This window comes from Salvelinus fontinalis, chromosome 37, assembly GCF_029448725.1.
Source record: "Salvelinus fontinalis isolate EN_2023a chromosome 37, ASM2944872v1, whole genome shotgun sequence".
NCBI classification, from domain to species: domain Eukaryota; kingdom Metazoa; phylum Chordata; class Actinopteri; order Salmoniformes; family Salmonidae; genus Salvelinus; species Salvelinus fontinalis.
Window position 1 is genome coordinate 13,770,547 of NC_074701.1, and position 17,463 is coordinate 13,788,009.

The window sequence follows — 17,463 nt, forward strand, 5'->3', positions numbered from 1 at the left end:
ACTACAGGGATAGTAGCCTACACATCCAAATGTAATTCGAAAAGTGTTAGTGGTGAAAGATATTCAACAACTTTGTCTTTTTTTGGTACTTAGATTTGAGTACTATCTTGATTTTCCCGTAATTGAATCCTAATGCTCTTTATCTTTTTAACCATTCTTTAGTAAATCGAGCTGCTGTATGTACTAACTTTGCTTAGTGATCCCTAGCCTATTCATAGATGCTAACTATTCACAGGGGGGTTTGTTAAGAGCCCTGACGCTCGGTCGGAACATTTTAACACATCGATTGCAGTACAGTTTTGGAAACATAAGGACCTTAGCTTTCGTATCATCGAGAAATTATTTTCAAAAACCAAAAGGTTCAATTACTACACACATCATTATAAGGTTAGGGTTAGGGTTCCCACACGGCCATACAGTATTTCCATGTTCCAGCGCTTGTTGACAGAAGACAGGCTGCAGACAGAGGCGACCACCTTTGCTAATTAGCTATGTAGCGCACTCCGAACAACCATGTGTACCGGATGAAATGACTCTTATAATCTCCACGTGGCACAGCCAGAAGAGGACTGGCCACTCCTCAAAGCCTGGTTCTTCTCTAGGTTTCTTTCCTAGGTTCCTGCCTTTCTTGGGAGTTTTTCATAGCCGCCATGCTTCTACATCTGCATTGCTTTCTCTTTGGCGTTTTAGGCTGGGTTGCTACATCTGCTGATGTATAAAGGGCTTTATAAATACATTTGATTGATTGATGCCATAAAAGTGTTGTAAAAGTGTTTTAAAACAGTGTACAGTAAGTGTATATTTTGCATTTGTGGAATTATTTTTATGTGAAAGTAGAATGCTGTATGTTTCCAAAACATTTCTAATCGTTAAAACCGAGCATCAAGGTTATAGTTCACATGGTCCCAGCTGTGGGTGATACTTATGGCTGAAGACCCTAGGGATAAGGCAGACTGCCACCTTGGGTTCTTGAGAGCAAAGTGATCCCCAACCTCCTCACACCCGCCCCAGTTAAAAAGTTCCCACCTGTCCAATATCTGGAAACCAAAATCTGATTCTCTCCCCCTCGCTCACCCTGCCAAGTCAGTGAGTGAACACCCAGCTAGCTCCTTCCTCACCTCTTTCCCACATTTCCCCCTTCCATCTTCATCACCAACACCCCTCCCCCTCTCCCTCCCCTGTCTTCCCAAGAAAAGACAGACCACATGTTAACAGTGAGCATCTGGATTGACCTCCCCTTCTGGCAGATACACTGGAAAATGTTAGTGGGCATGTCCTTCTGTTAATTCCTCGGGGTAGGCCGTCATTGTAAAATAAGAATTTGTTGTTAACTGACTTGCCTAGTTAAATAAAGGTTAGATAAAATCAGGCGACGGACGAGTGGCTAATCTGCCCTTGCCCTCTGTCCTGCTAGCTAACGTTCAATCGCTGGAAAATAAATGGGACGAACTGAAAGCACGTATATCCTACCAGGACATTAAAAAACGGTAATATCTTATGTTTCACAGAGTTGTGGCTGAACGACAACATTAAGAGCATATAGCTGGTAGGTTATACACTCTATCGGCATGACAGAACAGCAGGCTCTGGTAAGACACGGGGCGGGGGCCTATGCATTTATGTAAACAACAGCTGGTGCACGACATTACATTTACATTTACATTACATTTAAGTCATTTACAAGACGCTCTTATCCAGAGCGACTTACAAATTGGTGCATTCACCTTATGACATCCAGTGGAACAGCCACTTTACAATAGTGCATCTAAATCTTTTAAGGGGGGGGGGGGGGGGGGGGGTCAGAAGGATTGCTTTATCCTATCCTAGGTATTCCTTGAAGAGGTGGGGTTTCAGGTGTCTCCGGAAGGTGGTGATTGACTCCGCTGTCCTGGCGTCGTGAGAGAGTTTGTTCCACCATTGGGGTGCCAGAGCAGCGAACAGTTTTGACTGGGCTGAGCGGGAACTGTACTTCCTCAGTGGTAGGGAGGCGAGCAGGCCAGAGGTGGATGAACGCAGTGCCCTTGTTTGGGTGTAGGGCCTGATCAGAGCCTGAAGGTACTGAGGTGCCGTTCCCCTCACAGCTCCGTAGGCAAGCACCATGGTCTTGTAGCGGATGCGAGCTTCAACTGGAAGCCAGTGGAGAGAGCGGAGGAGCGGGGTGACGTGAGAGAACTTGGGAAGGTTGAACACCAGACGGGCTGCGGCGTTCTGGATGAGTTGTAGGGGTTTAATGGCACAGGCAGGGAGCCCAGCCAACAGCGAGTTGCAGTAATCCAGACGGGAGATGACAAGTGCCTGGATTAGGACCTGCGCCGCTTCCTGTGTGAGGCAGGGTCGTACTCTGCGGATGTTGTAGAGCATGAACCTACAGGAACGGGCCACCGCCTTGATGTTAGTTGAGATGTTAGTTGAGAACAACAGGGTGTTGTCCAGGATCACGCCAAGGTTCTTAGCGCTCTGGGAGCGCTCTGGGAGGAGGACACAATGGAGTTGTCAACCGTGATGGCGAGATCATGGAACAGGCAGTCCTTCCCCGGGAGGAAGAGCAGCTCCATCTTGCCGAGGTTCAGCTTGAGGTGGTGATCCGTCATCCACACTGATATGTCTGCCAGACATGCAGAGATGCGATTCGCCACCTGGTCATCAGAAGGGGGAAAGGAGAAGATTAATTGTGTGTCGTCTGCATAGCAATGATAGGAGAGACCATGTGAGGTTATGACAGAGCCAAGTGACTTGGTGTATAGCGAGAATAGGAGAGGGCCTAGAACAGAGCCCTGGGGGACACCAGTGGTGAGAGCGCGTGGTACCACGCCACCTGGTAGGAGCGACCTGTCAGGTAGGACGCAATCCAAGCGTGGGCCGCGCCGGAGATGCCCAACTCGGAGAGGGTGGAGAGGAGGATCTGATGGTTCACAGTATCGAAGGCAGCCGATAGGTCTAGAAGGATGAGAGCAGAGGAGAGAGAGTTAGCTTTAGCAGTGCTAAAGCTATTAGCAAGTGCATCGGTGATGTTGTACCCACGGTGACTATTAAAACCTTCCCCAACCAGAAACCGTGGCTTGGTGGCAGCATTCGCGCAAAACTGAAAGCGCGAACCACTGCTTTTAATCATGGCAAGGCAACCGGAAACCGAATACAAACAGTGTAGCTATTCCCTCCGCAAGGCAATCAAACAAGCTAAGCGTCAGTATAGAGACAAAGTAGAGTAGCAATTCTACGGCTCAGACACGATACGTATGTGGCAAGGTCTACAGTCAATCACAGATTACAAAAAGAAAACCAGCCCCGTCGCGGACACCGACGTCTTGCTCCCAAGACAAACTAAACAACTTCTTTGCTCGCTTTAAGGACAATACAGTGCCACCGACACGGCCCGCTACCAAAACCTGCGGGCTCTCCTTCACCGCAGCCAACGTGAGTAAAGCATTTAAACATGTTAACCCTCGCAAGGCTGCCCTAGCCGCGACCTCAGAGCATGCGCAGACCAGCTGGCTGGTGTGTTTACGGACATATTCAATCAATCCCTATCCCAGTCTGCTGTTCCCACATGCTTCAAGAGGGTCAGCAAGGTTCCTGTTCCCAAGAAAGCTAAGGTAACTGAGCTAAACAACTATCGCACCCGTAGCACTCACTTCCGTCATCATGAAGTGCTTTGAGAGACTAGTCAAGGATCATATCACCTCCACCTTACCTGACACCCTAGACCCACTCCAATTTGCTTACCGCCCCAATAGGTCCACAGACGACACAATCGCAATCACACTGCACACTGCCCTAACCCATCTGGACAAGAGGAATACCTATGTAAGAATGCTGTTCATTGATTACAGCTCAGCATTTCACACCATAGTACCCTCCAAACCCTGGGTCTCGACCCCGCCCTGTGCAACTGGGTCCTGGACTTTCTGACTGGCCGCCCCCAGGTGGTGAGGGTAGGAAACAACATCTCCACCCCGCTGATCCTCAACACTGGGGCCCCACATAGGTGCGTTCTCAGCCCTCTCCTGTACTCCCTGTTCACCCATGACTGCGTGGCCATGCATACCTCCAACTCAATCATCAAGTTTGCAGACGACACTACAGTGATAGGCTTGATTACCAACAACGACGAGACGGTCTACAAGGAGGAGGTGAGGGCCCTCGGAGTGTGGTGTCAGGAAAATAACCTCACACTCAACGTCAACAAAACAAAGGATATGATCGTGGACTTCAGGAAAGAGCAGAGGGAGCACCCCCCTATCCACATCGACGGGACAGTAGTGGGGAAGGTGGAAAGTTTTAAGTTCCTTGGCGTACACATCACGGACTAACTGAAATGGTCCACCCATACAGACAGCGTGGTGAAGAAAGCACAACTTCCTTTCATTCTGATTTCCTTTCTTGAAGGCCAATAGTAAGAACCTCCGTCCCGCCTTTTGTAATTATCCATTTTAGAACCACGAAGAAGAGTATCTACCGGATTACAGACTATGTGGAAGACCTATGCACTAGCGCGAAGTAGGTCTTTGTTTTTTTATACTTTTGACATTAAACAACACATTTATTTGGCCATTTAATTCCGAGACACCAATCGTTGTTTATGTAACAATAAATACAACATTTTTAATGCTAGTTAGGCCCAGTACAGGGTTTTTCAAACGTGGATCCATTGCCTCTAGAGGTACTGCAGGGGGTCCACAAAATGTCTGCATTTTGTCTCTGCATCAATGCTAAGTAGCGTTAGCACAATGACTGGAAGTTTACAGGAACAGTTAGCATGTTCATCCAACTCTGGGGAAGTAGATAAAGGGCTTCATTGCAAAAATGTCGAACTATCCCTTTAATATGGAGGAAATTACAGTCATTTGGAGCTAATTTGTAATGCTCTAGGTGTCAGGGTGTTTGTGGAATCAGACGCAGGAACAGCAGAGCTTCCAATAGGTTGAGTTTTAATTTCCCAACTCGTAAACAAACAATGTCCAAACCGGACTACTGGGTGTCAAATAAACACCTGTCTTCAAACATGAAGACAAAACCAGTACACACACACGAACCACTCCCGAAATCCAAAGAAACAGACGAACAATCCCGCACAAAGAAGCAGACAGGCTGGCTGACTAATAAAGCCACCCTGATTGCCAATTCCCTCAAACCAGGTGATAACCATAAACACATAAGGAGGGGGAGGAAAAAGAGTCAGTAGCAGCTAGTAGGCCGGTGACGACGACCGCCGAGCGCCACCCGAACGGGAAGGAGAGCCTGCCTCGGTTGAAGTCGTGACATAATTACTGTTTTTTTTTTCTTTAGGCTATAGAAGATTCTTATGTGGGCCATCTAAGTGGTAATTTTCAGGATGGAAAATCTGTTTCAGTGTTAACTTAAACAACCAAAATCAAATTGAAAGCTTGCATAAAAGATATTGAACTAGATATATTTAAATAATACCATCTTTGAGAAGTAACAATCTAATAAAATCTAGACAGTCAAGGAGAATAGAAGAAAAAATAAATAAACGGGCTTTCAGGCCACATGTCCAGTGATTGTGTTATAACGTTTGAGCAGAGGAACACAGCATTATCCATAAAAAAATACATAGAATTGCAGGAAATTAGCAATAAAACTGAAAAATTGTCTCTCAGCTCATTGGCAAACTGTGTAGAATTGTTGGAAATTATCTTCAAAATGGCAAAATGTGTACAAAATAATGAAATTGCCTACTAATTCTATTCATTTTAAAATGTTGGTTACTTCTACTTTCCATTAGAATTCACCTGATGATAAGACAAGATGTGATTTTTTTTGTTTTGTTGCAAACATATGATGGGTTGCCAGTTTGCCTGGGCGTGGGTCCCTGGGAAAGAACATTTGAAAACCCCTAGCCTAGTAGGCCTATCCCACTGGGCAAAAACTGGCTGAATCAACATTGATACATGTCATTTCATGTCATTTTCTACATGTCATTTGTGGTCCCGTTTAGCTCAGTTGGTAGAGCATGGCACTTGCAGCGCCAGGGTTGTGGGTTCGATTCCCACGGGGGACTAGTATAAAAATGTATGCACTCACTACTACTGTAAGTCGCTCTGGATAAGAGCGTCTGCTAAATGACGTAAATGTAATTTCAACCCCCTAAAAATCTATGTGATGACGTTGAATCAACCTGGGAAACGAATTGGATTTGCAAAAAGTCCTCAACATAGAAGTATTTAGTATTTTTATCATCCAACTTTTAACCTATATTTTTAAATATTGTTTTATTCACATTAGTTGACACCTCAACAAAATGTAAATCCAAACTAGACATTGAACTAACGTCTGTGCCCAGTGGGGATGTGTAAAGTAAAAAACCCCTGGGGATCTGGGTTAAGAATGTCCCCTCAACAATGTCAGTACGTGACCTGTGACCAACCAGAGAGCCCCAGAAGACTTTGAGTCTTCCCCATTGACACCATGGGTGACAAAAGACAAAGATGGCTTTATAAACTATTGAATGAATGTTAAAAACAGCACACGAGTGACTGACTGTTAAAAGATGAATATGCATAGCACTGTAGTGGAGTTTTCTCTCTCTTTCCTTTGATTTCTCTTTCTCTTCTCCCTCATATATGCAGTACTGACAGTCACTCAATTAGTCATGTCAGCTAACAATTTTTAGATTGGTAAGTTAGTCTAGCCAGCTATCTAAACCTGTAGTAATCATGGCCGAATATCGACCGGGCACACAGGGCATGTGCCCAGGGGCCCTGACCTCCAGGGCCCCCCCCCCTTTATTTTGTAAGTCACTTTCACTCAGATATCATTAAATGACAAATCCACACAAAAAAATATATTTTTTGCATCGTCATGATGATGTGACAAGTGAACCTTTGCTTCTTGACAGTCCATTATCTTTAAAATGTGACTGCTGACATGCAAAACATTTTGGGACTGTATCAACAGTGGACTAATGAAAAAAATACCAAAAGATTTTTGAGTGGAGTTTTGAGTGAGGTATTCCACTTAACAAGGTGTAAGTCTTTTTTTTTTTTTTTTTTTTTTTTTATTAGGGGAGGATCAGCTTAGTATTGCGGAAAGAATGTTGCTTCCAATGTAATTGTCTGCATCATTTCCATTCCCCCATATTTTTTTGGGTAAATATATATATCCATACACGTATGCATACATATACACATATATACATACACATACCTATATAGACATACATACTTTTTTAAAGAATATGCCTTTATTATTATTCCCCGCGACCCTACCACCAACCCCCAATTGGAGTAAACTTATAAACACTTCTGCTTTTACCTTCAATTTCTACATCTTATACCTATCTTACAGACACAGTCCACTTTACAATAGTTCTCTCTTATTTGTTCTTAGTCCTTCCTCTATTTCTGTTGTCCATCCAATTTTATTTCCACTTGTAACTGTGCTATTTCACAAAAGCTCCGCACCTATACACATTTCACAGATCCCGTATGCCCTATATTGTTTATCTTGTTATTAGTCCCACCCTTCAGCTCCACCCAACCCCTCCCATCTATCTTCCAACATCATCCATTTCGGATTTCTATTTGCCATACATTTCTCAACTGTGCTGTGATGCTTCACAAAAGACCTGAACCTTCCTATTCTCATAGCTTCTACAGATTGTAAATTAAAAATAAACATCTTTGCCAAAATAATTATTATATTATTGATTGATTGACTATGGCTTTTCAAATCCCCCAGTATTGCTATCTGTAGCGTTAGTTTTAGGCAAATGTTGCAATTCTTCAGCCATTCCTGGACCTGTGACCAAAAACGAGCTACATATGGACAATACCAAAATAAATGATCTAATGACTCTGCCTCCTCACAACAGAATCTGCAGAGCTGGGAAGATTGTATACCCCATATATATAACATTCTATTAGTTGCAAGAATTTTGTACAGTAATTTATATTGAAAAATTCGAAGTTTTGAATCCGGCGTTGTTTTGCGTATCAATTCATAAACCATGTGCCATGGAATGGGTACATCGAAAATCTCTTCCCAACTATTTTGCAATTTGTATGGCACAGCTGTTAGTTTTTTGGTCCTTAAATTAAATTGGTATATGTTTTTATTTATCACACTTTTCTTTAACCATTTTTGTTCTTTAATACAGGGCCGACATACAAGTTCCTTACTTTTTTCCCCTTCTACTTGCCTCTTCCATTTTTGTGGTAATGCTGCAATTAATTGGTTGTAATTTTGGGTAGAGCAGACTTTTCCATATGTCTGTGTTAGCTGCTTGTGTGACATAACTCCACCAGTCCTATTTATGATATCATTCACAAAAATTATACCTTTTTTAAACATTTCTTCGATAAATACAGTTTTTTTATCAATTATTATATTTGAATTTAACCACAATATTTGTTGTACTATTTGTTCCGTCCTTTCAGGTGGATTAAACTGAAATTGCAACCAACTTTCTAAGGCTTGTTTAAAGAATAAGGATATTTTGGAGATCATTTCCTTTTCAAACAACCGAAAGTGAGCAGGTGTAATCTGAATAAAGGGAAAAAGGCCCTTCTTGAACATAGGATGAGACATTCGTACCAGTTTACTAGAGAACCAGTTTGGATTTAAGTATAACTTTTGTATGACCGATGCCTTTAGTGAGAGGTCTAATGCTTTAATATTTAATAATTTCTGCCCTCCGAATTCATATTCGTTATATAAATAGGCCCTTTTAATTTTATCTGGCTTGCCGTTCCAAATAAAATTGAATATTTTTTGTTCATATAATTTAAAAAACAGGTCACTAGGTGTAGGCAAAACCATAAGCAAATAGGTAAACTGTGATATGACTAAAGAGTTAATTAGGGTGATTTTTCCACAAATAGACAGGTATTTTCCTTTCCATGGTAGCAAGATCTTATCTATTTTTGCTAACTTTCTATAAAAATTTATTGGAGTGAGATCATTTCTTTCTTTTGGGATTTTTATACCGAGTATGTCCACATCTCCGTCAGACCATTTAATTGGTAAACTACATGGCAATATAAAATGTGTATTTTTTAGTGATCCAATACGTAATATGGTACATTTATCATAATTTGGTTTTAATCCAGAGAGGATAGCAAAGGTATCTAGATCCTCTATGAGGCCCTGGAGAGACTCTAGTTGTGGTTTTAAAAGAAAACATGAAACATCAGCGTACAATGACACCTTAGTTTTTAAGCCATGGATTTCTAATCCTTTAATATTAATGTTTGATCTAATTTTAACAGCTAACATTTCGATGGCAATAATAAATAGATATGCCGATAGTGGACAACCTTGTTTTACTCCTCTAGATAGTTTAAAACTTTCTGAGATGTAGCCATTATTTACTATTTTACACCTAGGGTTACTATACATAATTTTAACCCATTTTATAAGAGATTCCCCAAAATTGAAATATTCTAGGCATTTATATATAAACTCCAGTCGTACTTTATCAAAAGCCTTTTCAAAATCAGCTATGAAAACCAGGCCTGGTGTCCCCGATATCTCATAGTGTTCTATTGTTTCCAGTACTTGCCTTATATTATCTCCAATGTATCGTCCATGTAAAAAACCTGTCTGATTAGGATGAATAATATCTGACAAAACTTTTTTTATTCTATGCGCCAAGCATTTTGCTAGGATTTTTGCATCACAACACTGAAGTGTAAGAGGTCTCCAATTTTTTAATTGGACTGGATCTTTATATATACCACTTGGGTCCTGTTTCAGTAATAACGATATCAGACCTTCTTGTTGTGTGTCTGATAATCTACCATTTATATAGGAGTGGTTAAAACAAGTTAATAATGGTCCTTTGAGTATATCAAAAAACGTTTTGTATACTTCCACTGGTATGCCATCCAGCCCTGGAGTTTTCCCATCTTTAAAGGCCCCAATTGCAACAAGCAGTTCCTCCTCTGTAATTTGGCCTTCACATGAGTCTTTCTGTTCAGATGTTAATTTTACATTATTAATAGGAAAAAAATCCATACAATTAGTTTCAGTTAGTGGAGATGGAGGAGCCTGAAACGAAAACATATTCTTAAAGTACTTTACTTCCTCTTTCAAAATATCATTTGGTGAATCATGCGTGACTCCATCATTTGTCACAAGTTTTAATACATTTTTTTTGGTAGCATTTCTATATTGAAGATTGAAAAAAAAATTGGTGCATTTTTCCCCATATTCCATCCAGTTCGCTTTATTTTTATAATATATTACACTGGATCTTTCTTGAATAAGTTCCTCCATTTCTTTTTGTTTTTCCTCTAAATTATTCTGTGCCTCTATGGTACCGTTTTTATTGCTATCTAACTGTACTGTTAGTCCTTCAATTTCCTTTGTTAATATGGACTCTTTTGATCTAAATTGCTTTTGTTTTATAGATGAGTACTGAATTGCATGGCCTCTAAAGGCACACTTAAAAGTGTCCCATACAATAAGGGGATCTGCTGTACCTATGTTATGTCTGAAAAAGTCAGTTATAAAATCTTCTGTCCTAGTTCTAAACAATTTATCATCTAGTAGACTTTGATTAAATTTCCAATATCCTCGCCCACGTGGAAATTCTGTAAGAGAAATATATATGCCAATTATGTGATGATCCGACCGCATTCTATCCCCTATCAACACTTTTTTAACTTTTGGTGCCAGAGAGAATGGAATAAGAAAGTAGTCAAGACGACTAGCTTGATTCAGCCTCCGCCATGTATATCTCACTAAATCAGGGTATTTAAGTCTCCATATATCCACTAATTCCAATATATCCATGACATTCATGATTTCCTTAAGTGCCTGAGGGTGATAATTTGTAGTGTGATTTCCTTTCCGGTCTATAGAGCTATTTAAGACCGTATTAAAATCTCCCATTATAATAATAGAGTCTAGTGTTGCTTGTAGAGTTGATAAGTTCTTGTATATATTTTCAAAGAAGCTTGGATCATCATTATTCGGACCGTATAGGTTAACAAGCCATATTTGTTTATTGTCCAATAACATATTTAAAATAATCCATCTACCTTGAGGATCTGTTTGGACAATTTGCACATTTGGATCAAAATTATTGTTAATTAAGATCATCACCCCTTTTGAATTTCTTTGCCCATGGGAGAAATATATTTTGCCCACCCAGTTCTTTTTCCACAAAACTTCATCTAAAACTGTTGAATGGGTTTCCTGTAAACAATAAATATTATAATCCTTCTCTTTTAGCCAGGTAAATACTGATCGTCTTTTCTTATTATCTGCTAAGCCATTACAATTGTAACTGGCTATACTTATTTCACCACTTACCATGAGACACACCTTTCATTCTTTTAATCAGAATATATTTTTGTAAACGTACTATTAAAAAGTAACATAATGATTGAGTGTCTATATAGTTGTACCATGATATTTGCATTTCTACTAAGTAAACCTCCAATTGGTCCCTACTATTCCACCCGCTAAAAGGCCTCATCTCGAGATGGCTTGTCATCCCAATGCCCGGCAGACCACCCTCGACCCCCTGTATCCCATAGCCCTGAACCGACTGGGATCCATTCTTTGAAAAGAGCATACAGTTCCATTTACCGAATTGAAGTAAATCAATTGCCATATGCATTTCCATTGCCGTCACCTCGATTTGTATTATATATAGCTGTGGATCATCCTCTATTGTACCTTACATCTTTTACTTCTTCTTTCGCAAACAGTTGTGGGATACACACATACACACTCAGCCCTTACCCCCACACAACCATAAGCTCACTTTCTCAACAGTTGCACCATCCCAGAGCCCAACTCAAGATGGGTCATGATTTCCAAATGCTATTGCAGTTGCAGCTGCATGAGAAGGCCTGCAAGACCGCGCAAAAAAATAAGCAAAGGTGTAAGTCTTGGCAAAATGGGTAGAATTGCAGGAAATTCGCTTTAAAAACTGCACAGTTTTTCTCTTTGCCCCATGGCAAAATGAGTAGAATTGCATGACATTTTTTATAAAATTGCTAAACTTCTCTCTGCCCTGTAGCAAAATGTGTAGAATTGCAGGAAGCTTGCTTTAAAACTGCAACATTTCCTAACTAGTAAATGTGTAGTATTTCAAGAAATTAACTTCATAACTTAAAATGTTCTCTCCACCGTCAAGAGGGGGGCCACTAAAATATTTTGCCCGCGAGGTGGAGGGGCTCCCCAACTAAATCTCGCTTAGGGTCCCCAAAAGGCTAGGGCCCGGACGTACACACACACACACACACCCACACAGGCATGCACACACATATGGGTAAACGCACGCACGCACACAAGAGCAGGCAGGATAGTAGGGAGTTGGGTTACATTCCTTCCATCAGGGCTACGATTCTACCAGCCAGGTCACCCCCAGTTCAGTCCCAGGAAACTGTGAGGGAACAATTTCCTCTGTGACTCCATACTGGACAAAAACAAAACAGGCAGGTAGAGGGTTTGTCGGTTTGGTCCAGAGCTTCATCTCCTCGTCCCAGTGGTATCTGGGTCCAACTCAGGATTCCGCAACTTATTGGACATTTCTTGAGATATTGTAGCCACTTTGCGCTATGGGTGAAGACAGTTCAGCTGCCCAGACCCTGAGAGACATCACAAGACACATCACATCAGCTGACCTGTGCACCCAGTCACAACCTATTTAGCATGACCATCTTACAATCTTTAAATAAGCATCACAAAGACAAACAGATAATGTTACAAAAATACCAGTATTTCCCCATAAAATTAATTTAGACCATATCTGTTTCAGACAGAAAGACACCCCCCAGATACTTTTATATTCACTCCTTTTCCCAACAGTGATGTGATAAAACAAATTTAAGTCAATAAAAACCATACCCAGTACCTGGTGAAAAAATACCGGAAATAACAGAATATCCTGTCCTTTCTCTTTTTTTCTGATACCTACAGTGTGTTTAGTTTATCCACTGAGTTATTCTCTAGCTGAAGGAGTCCAGATGGATCCAGCAGTGCTTTGGCGTGGTTGTCTCTCTGGGGGACTCTACAGTACATCACCCAGCCTGGTTAGGTGAAGGACTCCCAGTCACCACGCCAACACAGAGAAACTTTCCATCCACTGCCGCTATACCGTTCTTAGACAGACAGACAGACTTTTTGTCTTTCTTTAATGAAACATTCTCATTTCATTAAACCCCCCCCCCCCCCCCCAACCCCTTAAAAATAAAACACCAAAATATATCCTGTACTGCATACATGTTCCATACTCACCTTTCCCTCTACCACACGATACAAAACAACACCACACATAACAAACCAAAAAACCTTACCACTTCTACAACCGTATATCCAAAACACCTTCCCCAGCTATACAGACAGCCCCCCCAACACACCATATCTCCTGAAACACCTTCCCCAGCTATACAGACAGCCCCCCCAACACACCATATCTCCTGAAACATCTCCACACTTTTTATCATTCTACAGAACTCAAATTCTACCCTAAGGCGCGCAGAGACCATCCCATTGAATAATAGTAAAGGGTATGTTATTCCCCACCTTTGACCTTGTTCCTCCTTGTTAGCCAAATAGCCAACTTTGCCTGAGCAAACAGAACATTCAGCAAAACACATTTGGCCTTCTACTTATTCGAATACCTGTACCCCATTATAAACACCCCAACAGTAAAAACCACCCCCAACCTCTCACACAGACATTCCAACAGAGACATTAATGGCATTAACCTGGCGCACACAGAAAACACATGAATCACTGTTTCTTTCATAACACAGAGAGAACACCCCTGCCCAATTCCCGGTTCAACCCGTACCAACCAGCTGTTAGTGGCCAGGGCTCCATGAAAAACCCTCCACTGGAGGTCACATGACCTCTTTGGTACTGGGGGTTTGTAAAGCCCCTTCCATCTAAAACCCACCATACTCTCCGCCTCATGTACCCCCTGCCACTGATGTGCCTTCACTCCTGTTAGGCTTCTAATGTTCCTTACCTTGACGCAGAGGTTGTAGAGGGCTTTACCTCCCACCCCTTCAAACTCCCCCAGGTTTGGAGTGTTAAAATCTAACAAGTCCTCCAGACCCCCTTGCCAGTCCCCAGTCTCTGCCGTCACCTGCAGTGGCGGAAACATTGGTGGCCCCTCTCCCTTTGGCCTCTCAAACACCCCCCTTACCTGTTCAGACAGTGTCTCCTGGACCTCCTCCAGGAATCTCTCCAGCAGCCTAAGAGACGTTATTCCTGTTTGTTGTGCCAGGACTTCCGTGGTTTTCCACCCTTCCTCTCCCAGCAGTCGCAGGTCACCCAGCCTTTGTAAACTCGCTGCCATCGATTGCCTCTGCAGGGTGGCTGACTGAACCGGTCTCAAATGGATGGCTGGGTTGTGGAAGATAGGCTCCTCCCACACCCACAGCCCAGGCTCCACACTCCCTTCTCGTGTGGACCTTAGCAGCTGCCAGGCCCTCAGCACTGCAGAGTAAAAATCTGAGAGACCTGCTGTACTCAGCCTCTCCAGTTTCATGAGGAACATCTGCCGGTTCAACCCTAATCCGCAAGCTCTCCTCAGCAGTGTGCATGCTGGTTCCCTCCAGCCGACATCAGTATGGTACAGCAGTCTCTGCACCGCCTTTAGTCTGAAAGCAGCCACCCTGCTCTCCAGTTCCACCAGGCCCTGTCCTCCTTCGTAAATGGTCATGTACAACACTGTCGCCCTCAGCCAGTGATGGCCCGACCAGAAAAAGTCCACCAGCTTGCATTGCAGGTCTGCAAGCAGACCGGCGGGGGGGTTGAGGACAGCCAGTTCATGCCACAGGGAAGATGCAACTAGGTTGTCGATTATCAGCACCCTCCCTCTATATGACACTTGGGATAGGAGCCACCTCCACTTGGCCAGTCTTGACACCACTGCCTGTGACAGCCCCTCCCAGTTCTTCCTGACCCACTTCTCCGAGCCCAGGTACACCCCCAACACTTTAAGCCCTTCACAACCCCACTGCAAACCCCCTGGAAGCAGAAGAGGGGCCCTATCCTCCCATGCCCCACATAACAGAGCTTTGCTCTTGCCCCAGTTTACCTTAGCTGACGAAGCTCCGTCGTACACCTTCAGACTGGTCTCTAGTGCCTGCATATCCTGACCATCCCTGACCATCACAGAAACATCATCTGCATATGCTGACACTGCTATTCCTGTCACAACACCCATGCCTGTCCAGCACACTACCTGCAGTCTCCTGCGTAGCAGGCCCAAAAGGCTCAATGGCTAGTGCATATAATTGCCCCGATAGAGGGCATCCTTGTCTAATTCCCCGTCTCACCAAGACTGGCTTACTGAGCCCCCCTCCCACCTTGACCATACATGACGCCCCAGCATACAACAGCTTCACACAGGTCAAAAAACTCCTCCCAAACACAGACATCACATTAAACAGATACTCATGGTCAACTCTATCAAAAGCCCTCTCTTGATCTAAAGAGACCAGTCCAAAGTTCACATTAGAACCTCACGACAAGTCCAACATGTCCCTGATTAAGAACAAGTTGTCCGTGATTGAGCGTCCCGGTACACAATATGTTTGGTCCTTATGTATTATCGAGTCCAGATGGGACTTCAGTCTGTTAGAGAGGACCTTGGTAATGCCACAGGCCTCCAGTTCTTAAGTCCCTTTTTTTGGGCAGGAGAGTCAGAGCCGCCCGACGGCAGCTCATCGGCAACTCTCCTACCCCGACGCATTCACGCAACACACAAAAGAAGTCCTGTCCAATTATTTCCCAGAATTTTTTATAAAACTCCACTGGGAGTCCATCGACCCCCGGTGCACGATTGGGGGACATCTGGGTTAAGGCCTCTGCCAGTTCATGGGACAACAGAGGAATGTCCATTTCATCCATCTGTGCTAGAAAGCGCTGAGGGAGTCCTGCGAACAAGACCTGAGCATACATAGGATCACACATTTCTGCCCTATACAACGCAGTATAAAACTCCACAGTTCGCTCCCGCATCTCCCCCACCACAGAGGTCACCCGCCCATCAGACAGCCGTAGACAATGCACACCCTTGGCTTCACCGCTCTGTCTTTCCAAACCAAAGAAGAAGGAGCTGGGAGCATCCATCTCCTTGAGCATGGAGAACCTAGCTCTTACAAGTGCTCCCTTTGCTTTAACCTGGAAAAAACTACCCACATAATTCAGCTAAATTAGCCTGGAGGCCTACATTGCCTTGCACTACCATCTCTACCTCCATCTCACTAATACAACGCTCTAGTTCCCCCAATATTCTCCTAGCCTCTGAGGATGAGAGCTGTATACTGTTGACAGAAAAGCCGAATTTGGACTTTCCCCACATCCCACCATTGACTCAGAGACTCATACTCCTCTCTTCGCTGCCCCCACCTTTCCCAAAAGGTCTGGAAACCTGAGCAAAAAGTGGCATCTTGTAAGAGCTTTACAATAAACTTCCAATAGGATGCCTGCCGGGGCCCTGGTGAAATAGACAGCCGAGCCATGGTTATGTGGTGATCTGAAAACCCCACCGGGAGAATGGTAGCGCCCAACAGCCTATTGCTCCGATTCCTGGATCGGTGAAACCGATCAAGTCGGGCTGCTCTCACCCTAGCCCCAAAAACATTCACCCATGTGTACTGTCTTGTGTTGGTATGTTTAGTTCTCCAAACATTCACTAGGTCGAACTGATTAACCTGTTTGGGGTGCAAGCCCGACCTCGGACCGAAAATGACACCCCTGCAGAGCGCGAAATTCAAAATCTATTTTTTAAAAATATTTAACTTTTACACATTAACAAGTCCAATACAGCATTTGAAAGATAAACATCTTGTCAATCCAGCCAACATGTCCGATTTTTTAAATGTTTTACAGAGAAAACACCACATATATTTATGTTAGCTCACCACCAAATACAAAAGTGGACAGACACGTATGAATTATGATTATGAAGTATGAATTATGATTGAAGTAGCATGCACAACCAACCGAAATAAACTAAAACCAACCTAAAGAGCCCAGAAAAAACGACCTCAGATGACAGTCATATAACATGTTACACAATAAATCTATGTTTTGTTCATAAAAAGTGCATATTTTAGCTATAAATCTGTTTTACATTGATGCTACCCAAAAATGCTAATACATAGCTACAGTCTGAATCCAGCCGGGAGTAGCCAGAGAAAATACATACACCAACGTCGGCTACTAATTACACCTCATAAAACATTTCAGAAAAACATATGGTGGATAACTAATGAAAGACAGATATCTTGTGAATACAGACAACATTTCCGATTTTTGAAGTGTTTTACAGCGAAAACACAATATATCGTTATATTAGCTAACATCATAAGCTAGCATAAGGCAGCATTGATTCTAGTCAAGCGCTAGCCTAGCATAGTTAGCAGAGTTAGCATTCAACAGTTCGACATATATATGAAAAAGCATCCCAAATTGGGTCTTATCTTTCTTGGTACTCCATCAGAATGTTGTAACGGGGTCCAATGTCCA